The sequence below is a fragment of the Oryx dammah genome, unplaced genomic scaffold, assembly GCF_014754425.2.
Source record: "Oryx dammah isolate SB20612 unplaced genomic scaffold, SCBI_Odam_1.1 HiC_scaffold_21, whole genome shotgun sequence".
Classification (NCBI taxonomy): domain Eukaryota; kingdom Metazoa; phylum Chordata; class Mammalia; order Artiodactyla; family Bovidae; genus Oryx; species Oryx dammah.
The window spans coordinates 70,850,083-70,863,882 of record NW_024070205.1 but is presented as its reverse complement, the minus strand read 5'-3'; the positions used below and the strand labels follow the sequence as shown (position 1 = coordinate 70,863,882).

Sequence of the window (13,800 nt, the reverse complement as noted above, 5' to 3'; positions counted from 1 at the left end):
TGGAACTCAATGCTTTTAATATAAAACTAATTTTGTTTGATATAAAACTAAATTCTTATGTTCAATAATATTCTCATCTCAGAGGGTAATGAAGAAAAATCCCACTAATTTGCAAACTAATGACACAGTGACAAAATAACATAGGATGATATGAACTGCAAAATGTTAAGACTTTAAAATCAATAAGCAAGATAACACATTATTTAAAACCAAAATTTTCTAAGTATGACATTACATGATACTCTAACTTCATGGAATGTGTCAAGTAAAATGTGTCAATCATAGAAACTTCAGAGTGCAATATTTTAAACTTTGAGAGAAAATAGGTCTCAGTAGTGTTTCAGATTTATTTGGGGCTAAAATGAAATATGAGCAAATCAGGGCTAAACTAGAACTTCCTAAGCTTTTTTAGTGTAATGTCCATGATGGTCTAGAGATTTGCATTGAAAGATCAGCATGATGAGGTGATTATGCACAGATGCAAAATTTCAATTACACCATTCATAGGTGGTCTCAATAATGAGATCCTGATTGCCTAAAGGAATGAAAATCTGAAGGCTGATTTCTTGCAAAATTAGAGGACATACTACATCTAGGATAGTTTCTCCAGTCAGAAATTAGTTTTTTAAATAATTTCTCTCAAATAATTGGCTCTTTTTAAACATGAAAATAAATACTTTGAAGATAAAACTAGGGGATTATTTTCAATGCCACTTACACATTACACGATTGAATATAATTATGTATCTGAAATTTTACAAATTATAGAGAATTTTCACCTTTCAAGTATAATTTTGATTTACACAAATCTTTACTAATAAACATGTTTTAAAAGTGGTATAGAGGAGATGGCACTCAGAGTGTCCACTCATCTTCCCTTTCTCCTATGTTACTCAGCCAGCAGAATGACCATGATTGACAGATCATTAGATTCTGCAGGGGAATCATCTTTTTAGGCTTGAAGTCCTTAGGAAGATGTTTTGTTAAGGATTATAATTTGAAGAAGGGAATGGCAACCCACTCCAATACTCTTGCCTGGAGAATCCCAGAGATAGAGGACCCTGTCAGGCTACAGTCCATGTGAGTCGGATGCGGTTAAGTGACTAACAAATAATTTGTGAGAACACAGTGAAGACTAAAAACTACAGCATCTTGCTAATAAATTGCCATCCTTGTGTTCATGCCCAATGATCAAACAATAAAGTTGATATTCTTCCTGGATAAATGATAGGAGAGAGAACCAACAGAAACTACTCAAATAATTCAGAGTTTGCATGATAAAAACAAAATCATTAAAAATTATAGCATTTGTCACAGGTCAATAATATCCCCAAACACTTATCAAAATAAAATTCAAAAGTAATTTGGAGGAACCTTTCCAAAGCTTAGGTAGTAAAAAAACAAACAGACAAACAAACAAAAAAAATCCTGTTAATTCTAAGTAGGTATTCCAATGAATATAATATTATTCTAAATCATATATAGAAACAATTGATGATTATAGCACATGGAAAGTATTAATAAAATGAATGACAGCAATGACTCAAAGAATGGGAGGGAAAGATTGGGAACATTCTGTTGTAAAGTATCTCAATTACACAGGAAATAATCTATTACATTAGTTAAAAAATGAAAATGAATACTGTTAACTCTAGGCAACTGATATGTTAGAAAGGAGATAAAATGGAATCCTATAAAATGCTCAATTAAAACTAAATAAAAGAGCAAAAAATGACTCTGTCAATAAATAGAAAACAATTACAAACATGGTTGATGTTTATCCAACTTTAAATATGAATGGCCTAAAGATAATAATTAAAAGAAAGAGATTGTTGGAATTTTTTAAATATAAATTTATTTATTTTAATTGGAGGTTAATTACTTGGGAGAATGGCATTGAAACATGTATAATATCATATATGAGATGACAATGTTGGAATTTATATAAACAACTGTGTGTAAGGTCTATAGAAAAACTATTTAAAATATAAAGACCAAGATAGATTAAAAGTAAAGAGATGAACTTCTACTTCTGAAAAGACGAAATGTCATACCTTTCTTCATAAGTACAATGAAAAGTCCTGAACAGTTATATAGAAATCAAGCATAACACAACTCTAAAAGGTGCACGAACTTGAGGATCTACAGAATAACATGATGATGAGTTCTCTGAGTTTTCTTTTTACTTCATATATTCCAAATGAAAAAGAGAAAAAAGGCAATAATAAAGGGTTGCAAACAATAATGGAAGAAAACTTTCCAATTTGGGGAAAAAAAAATCTTATAAACCTACAAGTTTAAGTTGAGTGAATTATGTTATTCCAAACAAAATAAACCTAAAACATACTTAACAAGATCCTTTATAATTAAGCTCCCAACAACTAAAGAGAAAAAAAGTCTTGAATGTAGTCAAAGAAAAATGACACTTTACCTAACTGAGAATTAAATTAGAAGACAGTAGATTTCTCATCTCCAAACACTGAGGCCAGAAGAAAAGTATTTAAGTGTTGAAATAATAGAACTGTCAACAATCTCATGCATAGTGAAATATCCTTTGGGGCTAAAGGGGAAATCAAGATATTCTCAGATAAAGAAAATTAACAGACTTACCCTAAAAGAAAGGCTGGAAGTTTTCTAACAGGAAAAGAATGATAAAAAAAAAGAAACTGAGATATCAGGAAAGGAGAAAGACAGTTAACAAAAGAGTAATGAATACAATAGAAAACTTTCTCATGAGTCTTCTAAATTACTTTTGGTGGCTGAAGTAAAAATTATAATACTGACTGGTGTGATTCTATGTATATATACAGGATACATTTAAGAAAATTATTTTTTAAAAAGGAGCGTAAATGCCCATAAATGGCAGAAAGCCTTCAACTTTTCAAACAAGCTGATGAAATGACAGCAATAGACTGTGAAAATTGAAGTATATAAATAGTGTAATACATACAAATTCATCAATAAAGCTGTACAAAGAAAAACACTCAGGAGCACTATAGATAAATCAAAATAGAATTCTAAAAATTGGTTCAAGCAAGTAGTTCAAAGTGAGGAAAAAGAAAGCCTAGAGAGGAATAACAGAAGGAATTTTATATATATATATATATATATATATATATATATATGTATGTATATATGTATATATTTTATATTTATATATATGTATATATTTTATATTTATTTATATATATATACACATATATATGTAAAAAATGCAGAATTAAGTTCTAATTAATCAGTAATCACATCAAATGGAAAATGATCTGAATGTATCAGATAGAAGACAGCTATTGATAAGGTGGATCAAAAAATATGACCCAATAATATGCCAGTGGCAAGTAATTCTCTTCAAATATAATTATATAGGCAGTTGAAGTAAGATAATGAAACAATCTTATGCAAATATTAATCAAAAGAAAGCCAAAGTGACTATATTAATATCAAATAAATTTAACTTCAGAGCAAAGAAAGTCACTTGGTAGAAAGACAGATTGCATCATAAAACTGTCAATCTATCTTAAAAACAGAATACACATATGTGGGCATGCACTTAGCCATAGAGATGAAAAATATGCAAGGTAAAATCCAATCAAACTGAAGGAGAAATGCAGATATCCATATTGGTTAAAGATTTTGATTAACTTTAGATTAGAGATACCAAAGATGGGCTCAATAAAGGATAGAAATGGTATGGACCTAACAGAAGCAGAAGATATTAAGAAGAGGTGGCAAGAATACACAGAAGAATGGTACAAAAATAAATAAATAAATAACGACCCAGATAATCACGAAGGTGTGATCACTCACACTCACCTAGAGCAGGACATCCTGGAATGTGAAGTCAGGTGGGCCTTAGGAAGCATCACTACAAACAAAGCTAGTGGAGGCGATGGAATTCCAGTTGAGCTCTTTCAAATTCTAAAAGACGATGCTCTGAAACTGCTGCACTCAATATGTCAGCAAATTTGGAAAACTCCAGAGTGGCCACAGGACTGGAAAAGGTCAGTTTTCATTCCAATCCCAAAGAAAGGTAATGCCAAAGAATGCTCAGACTACCACACAATTGCACTTATCTCACACGCTAGTAAAGTAATGCTCAAAATTCTCCAAGCCAGGCTTCAGCAGTATGTGAACCATGAAATTCTAGATGTTCAAGCTGGTTTTAGAAAAGGCAGAGGAACCAGAGATCAAATTGCCAACATCTGCTGGATCACTGAAAAGAGAGTTCCAGAAAAACACCTATTTGTGCTTTATTGACTATGCCAAAGCGTTTGACTGTGTGGATCACAATAAACTGTGGAAAATTCTTCCAGAGATGGGAATACCAGACCACCTGACCTGCCTTTTGAGAAACCTATATACAGGTCAGGAAGCAACAGTTAGAACTGGACATGGAACAACAGACTGGTTCGAAATAGGAAAAGGAGTACGTCAAGGCTGTATATTGTCACCCTGCTTATTTAACTTCTATGCAGAGTGCATCACGACAAACGCTGGGCTGGAAGAAGCCCAAGCTGGAATCAAGATTGCCAGGAGAAATATCAATAACCTCAGAAATGCAGATGACACCACCCTTATGGTAGAAAGTGAAGAAGTGCTAAATATCCTCTTAATGAAAGTGAAAGAGGAGAATGAAAAAGTTGGCTTAAAACTCAACATCAAAAAACTAAGATCATGGCATCCAGTCCCATCATTTCATAGCAAATAATGGAGAAACAGTGGAAACAGTGGCTGACTTTATTTTTCTGGGCTCCAAAATCACCGCGGATGGTGATTGCAGCCATGAAATTAAAAGATGCTTGCTCCTGGAAGGAAAGTTATGACCAACCTAGACTGCATATTAGAAAGCAGAGACATTACTTTGCCAACAAATCCATCTAGTCAAGGCTATGGATTTTCCAATAGTCATGTATGGATGTGAGAATTATATAGAAATCTGAGCATGAAAGAATTGATGCTTTTGAACTGTGGTGCTGGAGAAGACTCTTGAGAGTCCCTTGGACTGCAAGGCGATCCAACCAGTCCATCCTAAAGGAGATTAGTTTTGGGTGTTCTTTGGAGGGACTGATGTTAAAGCTGAAACTCCAATACTCTGGCCACCTGATGCAGAGAGTTGACTCATTTGAAAATACTCTGGTGCTGGGAAAGATTGAGAGCAGGAGGAGAAGCGGACAACAGAGGATGAGATGGTTGGATGGCATTACCAACACAATGGACATGGGTTTGGGTAGACTCCAGGAGTTGGTGATGGACAGGGTTGCCTGGCGTGCTGCGATTCATGGGGTTGCAAAGAGTAGGACACAACTGAGTGACTGAACTGAACTGAGCTGAAAGATTTTGATACTCATTTCAAAAAATTAGTACGACATCTCAAGAGAGATTCAGTAAGTACAGAAGAACTCAAGGACAACATTTATCTCCAGGATTCAGTCAAAATTCATACAACCCTCCATGAAAAGGAGCAGTAGATGTAGTCAAGTGCTGACAAACTCAAAACACGATATACACTGTATCCTGGGATATAACCGCAAAACATGTACAAAAATTGAAATCGTACAAAATGTGTGCTCTACCTACAGTCGGATTAGTTACTAATCAATAAAAAAAGATAATAAGAAAATATCAAACACTAAACAACAGGCTTAATCCATTCATGTATCAAAGAGAAAATATTTAGGGAAGTATGTTAGGGGCTTCCCTGGTGGCTTGGATGGTAAAGAATCCACCTGCAATTCAGGAGACTAGGGTTTGATCCCTGGGTCAGGAAGATCCCCTGAGGAGGGAATGGCTACCCAGTCCAGTATTCTTGCCTGAAGAATCCTATGGACAGAGGAGCCTGGGAGGCTACAGTCCATGGGTTTGCAAAGATTCGGTCATGACTGACCAACTAATTAATTACACATGAAATGCTTTGAAATAAAAGGTAATGAAAACACGTCAAAGAGACAAGGGTAAAGCAGCCTTGAGAGAAATATTATAACACAAAGTGCATACGCTAAAAAGAATAGCCCACCATGTACACAGAGCCTTTTTAATATTGAAAAATGAAAATCTTCCAAGTCCCTGCCTCCAGCCTCTGCACTGGATGAGCAACCTGTGTCCCTATCATGAGGGAGAAGATTCTGGCAGCAAAGTGCAGAAATTCATGATCTCAGGGCTCCAGATCCCCTTTGGCTGCAGCAGTGAGACTGCTCCATTCTTGACAAGAGGAACGATGAAGTGTAAGAACAAGCTCCAGAAACTGAGAGCAGCTTGAGACAGTTTTCTGAGCATCTTTGGTGTAGAAGAGATAGCCAACTGGAAGAAGTACAGTGAGGGAAGGATCCAGAAACCAGATGACCAGGCAGGCAGTACAGCCTGGACCCAGCTACCTACCCAGGCCAGTATCAGCCCCTGGAGCTCCACAGGCCTGTGGCTGGCAGACAGTGCCAGAGGAAAGATTGGCCCCAGCAAGCCTCTTGAAATCCCAACAGCCACCACCTTCATCTTCAGCTATCAACATTCCCAACTCCACCACACCCATCATCTCAGTGCCTCAGCCATTTGCAGGGTTGGTGAATATTTTGAATACTACCTCTTTTCCAAATGGGCATCTTTCAAAAATTTTTACCTAGGTTGCATCTTTGCTTTCTGTTAATGTGTTCTCTGCTCAGTCACTCAACCATGTCCAACTCTTTGTGAGCCCATAGGCTCCTCTGTCTATGGCCTTTCCAAGAAAGCCAGAACACTGGAGTGGTTTACCATTTTCTCTTCCAGGAGATCTTCCCAACCTAGGGATCGAACCCATGTCACCTGCATCTTTCTCTTAATAGAGTCTTTCAAAATTTCAACATCATTTTCCCCCCCCTATGGATTATGCCACACTTAAAATCTCATTGAAAGTGAAAATGTTAGTTGTTCAGTTGTGTCTGACTCTTTGCAAACCCATGGACTGTAGCCCATTAGGCCCCTCTGTCCATGGAATTCTCCAGGCAAGAATACTGGAGTGGGTTGCCATAGCCTTCTACAGGGGATCTTCCTGACCCAGGTATCAACCCAGATCTCCTGCATTGCAGGCAGATTCTTTACCACCTGGGAAGCCCTAAAGTACAAAATCAAATGTGTTATTTTGTTGAAGCTTCCACTATTTTTCTCCAACTACAAATATTCAGTGGTGTCTTATTTTGGAATGCCTGTTTTTCTTCCGTCAAGTTAAATAGAAAAAAAAAAAAAAGTCATATTCATTATTCAGTAAGAAACCAAGAAAACAATTTTTGTTGTTGTTGTTGTTGAAGTAACATCCCATACTTGAAGGTAAAAAATGTTCTGTGTTCTCACAGGTCTGGTTTTGCTCAACTGGCAAGGAGTGCAAAATATCCTTATAAGGAGGCAATCTCAACATTAACTTTTTCCAAAGGCTCAGAGGAAGTTTGATCAATTTATAATGGTGTAAGGGGCCCTCTAGTGAAGACTGGGGCTTCCCTGGTGTCTCAGCAGTGAATAATCTTTCTGTAATGCAGGATACCCAGGTTTGATCCCTGGGTGGGAAGATCCCCTAGAGGAGGGAATGGCAACCCTCTCTAGAACTCATGCCTAGAGAATCCCATAGATAGAGGAACAGAACTAAAACTCAGAATTGGGATTTATTACCATCAACTAGAAAATTAATACGTGTAGATAGCAGATGAAATAATACTAGGAGCAATCTTTCTAGTTAGTTTTCTATTTTCCTATGTTTTAGATTGGGATTACTTAGACATATGTATATATTAATATTTAGCCTCATGCTCCTACCAAAAAAAAAAAAAAAAACTGGATCTTAATTATTTGCAGATTACATATTTGCAAATCCATCAATTTGTTAAAATTTATTTGTAAAACAAAATCAACACTTGGAGTGTCTCCACAGTTATTCTTGGACATGCACAAATGGGCAAAATCTCTGAGCTGCCCTAAGTACACCTTCCCAGCCAAGGCTGAAAATGATCCCTTTCTCTTTTATCCCTTATACTATAAGCAAACTTTCTTTCAAGCTTCTTAGTGCCAGTGTTTCACCTTTTTTCTATGTTTTTTTTTTTTTCTGTTGGTAATTTCAACAAAATTTGGTAATTCCTCTCATGTCTTCAGCACAAGAAGCCTGTTATTGTGTCAGTGGATATATTTTTGATATTCACTGATAAAATCCACATCAATGACAGTGTGGATAAAGTGTGGAAACCCCGTAGAGTTTAAATAACTTGTTCAGGTTCAACAGCAGGAGTTGAGATATAAATTATCTTGAACTTTCAGCCATTGTGTTATAAAAAGTATTAATAAACCTCTCTAGGAGAGAGACCGCCATTATGGTGGCACCATGTGACGCTACCCTTATGGAAGAAAGCAAAGAAGAACTAAAAAGTCTCTTGATAGAAGTGAAAGAGGATAGTGAAAAAGTTGGCTTAAAACTCAACATTCAGAAAACTAAGATCATGGCATCCGGCCCCATCACTTCACGGCAAATAGAAGGGGAAACAATGGAAACTATTACAGACTTTATTTTGGGGGGGCTCCAAAATCAATGTAGATGGTTACTGCAGCCATGAAATTAAAAGATGGAAGAAAAGCTTCTTTCTTTGGAAAAAAAGCTATGGTAAACCTAGACAGCATGTTAAAAAACAGAGACATTACTTTGCCAATCAAGGTCTGTCTACTCAAAGCTGTGGTTTTTCCAGTAGTCATGAATGGATGTGAGAGTTGGACCTCAATTGAGCACCAAAGAACTGATGCTTTTGAACTGTGGTGTTGGAGAAAACTCTAGAGAGTCCCTTGGATTGCAAGGAGATCAAACCAGTTAGTTCTAAAGAAAATCAGTCCTGATTATTCATTGGAAGGACGGATGGTGAAGCTGAAACTTCAATATTTTGGCCATGTGATGCGAAAAACTGACACTTTGGAAAAGACCCCGATGCTGGGAAGTTTGAAGGCAAGAGGAAAAGGGGATGAAAGAGGATGAGATGGTTGGATGACATCACCAACTCGATGGACCTGAGTTTGATTGAGCAAGCTCCAGAAGTGGTGATGGACAGGGAAGCCTGGCGTGTTGCAGTCCTTGGGATCACAAAGAGTCGGACATGATTGAGTGAATGAACTGAGGTGAAAGACACCACCCTCTCAAGTGATGAGTTATTTTGGTCATTCTAAATAAAATGAATGGAAGCAGAAATTAGAAAAGAAAAACACTTTGTCTTTTTGCAATTCTTCATGTATCTATTGTCACAATATGAATTCCTTTTAGGTGTGATGCATTGTTTTTAGGAAAATAAGTAACTTCAGGCATTTTTATATTTACAGGATTATTGGAATAATTTTTATTTATGTATTATTTTAAGTGGATTTTAGTTTAAATCAGCAATTATATAAATGGCTTTACTATTTTGTATTATTATATTTACATTGGATGTTTAACATACAAATCAATTAAAGACATTTGAATTGAGGAAATTATTAAGGTATATTATTGTGTTTAACCACTAATTTGACTATTTCACCTTAAACATATTAAATGTAAATCTAACATACTACATTCATTACTGTAAGTCAAATACTTGCTAAGATATAAAATGATTAAAAAAAAAACAAAGTTATTCTGAGCATAAATAAATTTGGTTCCATATATCTACTCAGTCTTAATAAAGCCTTACCAAGCATACTAACAATTAGTAGTTTACCAACAGAATACAGTGGTTATACAATTACCTCATTTATTTAGAAATTACTTTGTTTAATGAAAGTACTTACATGAATATATACCTGTGAACCAGTATATTATATTATTTTCACAGTAGAATCACAAAGAGGAAACAAGATACATGAAATCAATTCTGCTTTTCAATTGTGCAATAAAAAAAGAAATCTTCCTTTCAGGAAATCACAATCTTTAATTTCTATTATTAACATTATATATTAGGGATGAGTCAATTCTCTTTAGAAATTATATTTGACCTCTAAACATCTTCCTCTATAGGTTAAGTAAAATATTAATGGTGTATGATCTAAATTGTATTTTATGATCTTCTAGTTTATGAAAATAAGGTTTATTTCAAACATGCTAAGTTACTAAGAACCCTTAAATTATGAATATGAATCTCCAGTGGTGTAAAAATTTACTGTATGTGTAATTGTAAATGTATTCTAAATTTTAGAGCAAAACCACATCATAGTGCTCTGATTTTCTTTTAAAAAGATGAAGACATTGCACAGAACTGTTAATGTTCTACCAAGTAGTTGGAGAAATTTTGATAGAATCCTAAATTCTTCTTTTGTCAAATTTTTAGTTATATATACGTATATCAGTTCAGTTCAGTTCAGTTCATTTCAGTCGTTCAGTCATGTCCGATTCTTTGTGACCCCATGAATTGCAGCAGGTCAGGCCTCCCAGTCCATCACCAACTCCCGGAGTTCACTCAGACTCACATCCATCAAGTCGGTGATGCCATCCAGCCATCTCATCCTCTGTCGTCCCCTTCTCCTCCTGCCCCCAATCCCTCCCAGCCTCAGAGTCTTTTCCAATGAGTCAACTCTTCGCATAAGGTGGCCAAAGTACTGGAGTTTCAGCTTTAGCATCATTCCTTCCAAAGAAATCCCAGGGCTGATCTCCTTCAGAATACATAGTAGTAAATTCAATCTACCCCAACACCCTACAATACTACTGGTTTCTGACAAGAGCCAAGTTTATCTACACAGTCTCAGAAAATTAGAGGCACTTTATGGTTACTTCTGGGGTGAAGGATCTTGGTGTGTGTGTGGAGGGAGCATGCAGGGAAGGTAAATAAAGCTTACACATTATTTACAAAAATAAAGTTCTCCTGAAAGTAACCTATATTTGACTTCACCTAAAATGTTGAAATAACCCCAAATTTCAAATTTAGAGTAAATTGAACACATGCAGAAGGAAAGATTACACATGAAAACCTATATTCAGTGGGATCTCTAGAAACCACTGATTATCTGGGGTATCTAATATCGCCAGAAGCAGTTCCTTTTTTTGATCGTGAAACCTGGAAATGAACTGACAGACCTGAGGCTCTGATTAGGAATATTTTCTAGTAAAATGTGTTTACAGAACATAAGCAACCATCATGATTAGAAGAGAAGGAGTAGATTATAGCACAATGGACCTCAGCATAAAACTGCCTTATAACACACACTTCAGAAATTTGTATAGATATTTTTGGGGGGACATTGCTTGGTTTAGTCATCTGTGTACAGGGACTCTAGGAAATTTCCAAAGCTATGGATACTCTCTTCAAATCAAATATTTGTTGTAGTTCCCACATAATATTTAAATAACTGGCAACTACTCAGGGAACCTTCCAGGCCAGTATAATAAAATGCTATTTTATGTGTAAGTACAAGACATTTTCTCACAGTTTTAGTAGCCATTGAATTTGCAGGGATGCAAATGCAAATTACAAATTGCATTATGTAAATTGACAGGTTTTTTTTTTTTTTTTGCTTACAGAGTACATAGCAGCAATTCATTAAATATTTAAGCAATTGTTTGAATAAGATATAGAGAAAATAAACTAGAACACAGTTTTTTGTTAATAATAGGCTAAATAACATTAAATATAACTCTACCTCATTGCAGTTTTGATTTTCATTTTTCTGGTAATTAGCAATGTTGAGCATCTTTTCATGTGCCAGTTGGCCATCTGTATGTCTTCTTTGGAGAAATGTCTATTTAGATCTGCCCATTTTTGTTTGGGCTGTCTGTTTTTATATTTAGTTGAATGAGTCATTATATATTTTGAAAATTAATCCTATATTTCTGAAACTATTCCAAAAATTGCTGAGTAAGAAACACTCCCTAGCCTATTCTATGAAGCCACCATCACACTGTTAACAATACCAGGCAAAGGTAGCACAAATATGCAAAGTACAGGAAAATATCATTGATGAGTATGAATGCAAACGTTCTCAACAAAATTATAGCAAACAGAATCCAACAATACATTATAGGGTCATATAACATGATCAAGTGGGATCTATCTTAGTGAGGCAAAGATTTTTCAAAACATTCAAATCAATCAATGTGATACACTATACCAACAAATCAAGGAATAAGTCATATAATAATATCAGTAGATGCAGAAAAACTTGACAAAATTTGACAAATATTTTAAGTAAATAAATAATAATACGCTTTTCTCAGAATCCACAATTAAAAATAAAGTTGTAAAATAAAGATTTTTTTTGCCCTGTACCTTTTCATTCATGGAAAAATTACATAAGGATAGAGATAAATATCTGAAGGATGCTTTCTTGATGATTTACTATAATTTCTACTCTGGAAAAGAAGAGTATGTGTGGGCTCAGTCGTGTCTGACTCTTTGCAATCTCATGAACTGTACCCTACTAGGATTCTATGTCCCAGGAAAGAATACTGGACTGCCTATCCATTTCCTTCTCCAAGGGATCTTCCTGACCTGGGGATTGAACCTGCATCCTTTGTGTCTTCTGCATTATCAGGCAGATTCTTTATCACTGTGCCACCTGGGAAGCCCCATGGCAAAGTACAGGGAAGTATCATATATTTCTTGTGGATCCCAAAAGTGGTTCTTGAAGTATAACCAGTGAGTCTGTAAATACTGTGACATGACTATGTAGGCAAACAAGCTGGTAGAAGTTTCATTGGGCAATGGAACTCAGCTGTCTCCCCACTTCAAAATTCTGGTCCACTTCTTCCACTCTAACAGCAACAACAAACTATATTCCTAGAGAACTGTGCTTTGTTCTTTTCTTTATTATTTTCATATTAAATACTTTGATATAATATCTTGTATCATGTAACAAATTATAATGACCCAATAAAACTGAATCAGTTGTTTCTATTTTCAAGCCACAGGGATGTCATTACTTTCAAGTGTATATGTAGATTTGATGATATATATCCCATCAATCCAAACACAAATTTTTTAAAAATCATCTCAGAAAATGTAAGCAAAGAATTCACTAAAGCTGTTGTGCCAACACTTCAACCTGGTCAGACACCAGATTGTTGAGCCTTAGGAACAAGGACCCCTGTGACATCTGTTTCAAATATTTGAAATAAAAAATCACTAGGGCAAAGACTAGAATGTCCATTGGAAGAAAGAACTATGTGTTTTTGAGACTTTCTTTCAAGCTCAAGTTGACTCAATGTGAGCAGTAACTACTAACAAGTGAGTAACTGATGGAAACAGGATAACAGATACACCACCTTTTTATTACCATCTTCCACTGGAATATTTTCAAACCCAATGACTTGGAGACCGAGTATGGGCAATAATGGAATCTATCAGCTACAAGTTGCATAGTCCTAGAGAAATCTTCATGGCTTCCTGTAGAACTTTATTTTGATTTACTTCTTTTTGACAGAGGTCCATATCTCTATGTCTCCCTCATCTCTACATCTATCTCTACCTCCCTATACCAGTTCTTGCTTTCATTTGGTATGTGTGGTTTCAGTAAAGTTGCTTCTCTGCATGGTGGACTTTTTTAAAAATATAAATTTATTTATTTTAATTGGAGGCTAATTACTTTACAATATTGTAGTGGTTTTTGCCATACATTGACATGACTCCACCATGGGTGTCTATGTGCTCCCCATCCGGAACCCCTCTCCCACCTCCCTCCCCATCCCATCCCTCTGGGTCATCCCACCAGCTCCAAGCACCCTGTATCATGCATTGAAACTGGACCAGCAATTCATTTCACATATGATAATATACATGTTTTAATGCCATTCTCCCAAATCATCCCACCCTCACCCTCTCCCACAGAGTCCAAAAGAATGTTCTA

General features: G+C 35.6%; 1 pseudogene; it reads right to left on the bottom strand.

Annotated features, from left to right (window-relative positions):
* The window catches only part of LOC120879867, a 35,071-nt pseudogene extending 28,548 nt beyond the window's left edge, over positions 1-6,523 (bottom strand).
* Positions 6,524-13,800: the final 7,277 nt, after the last annotated feature.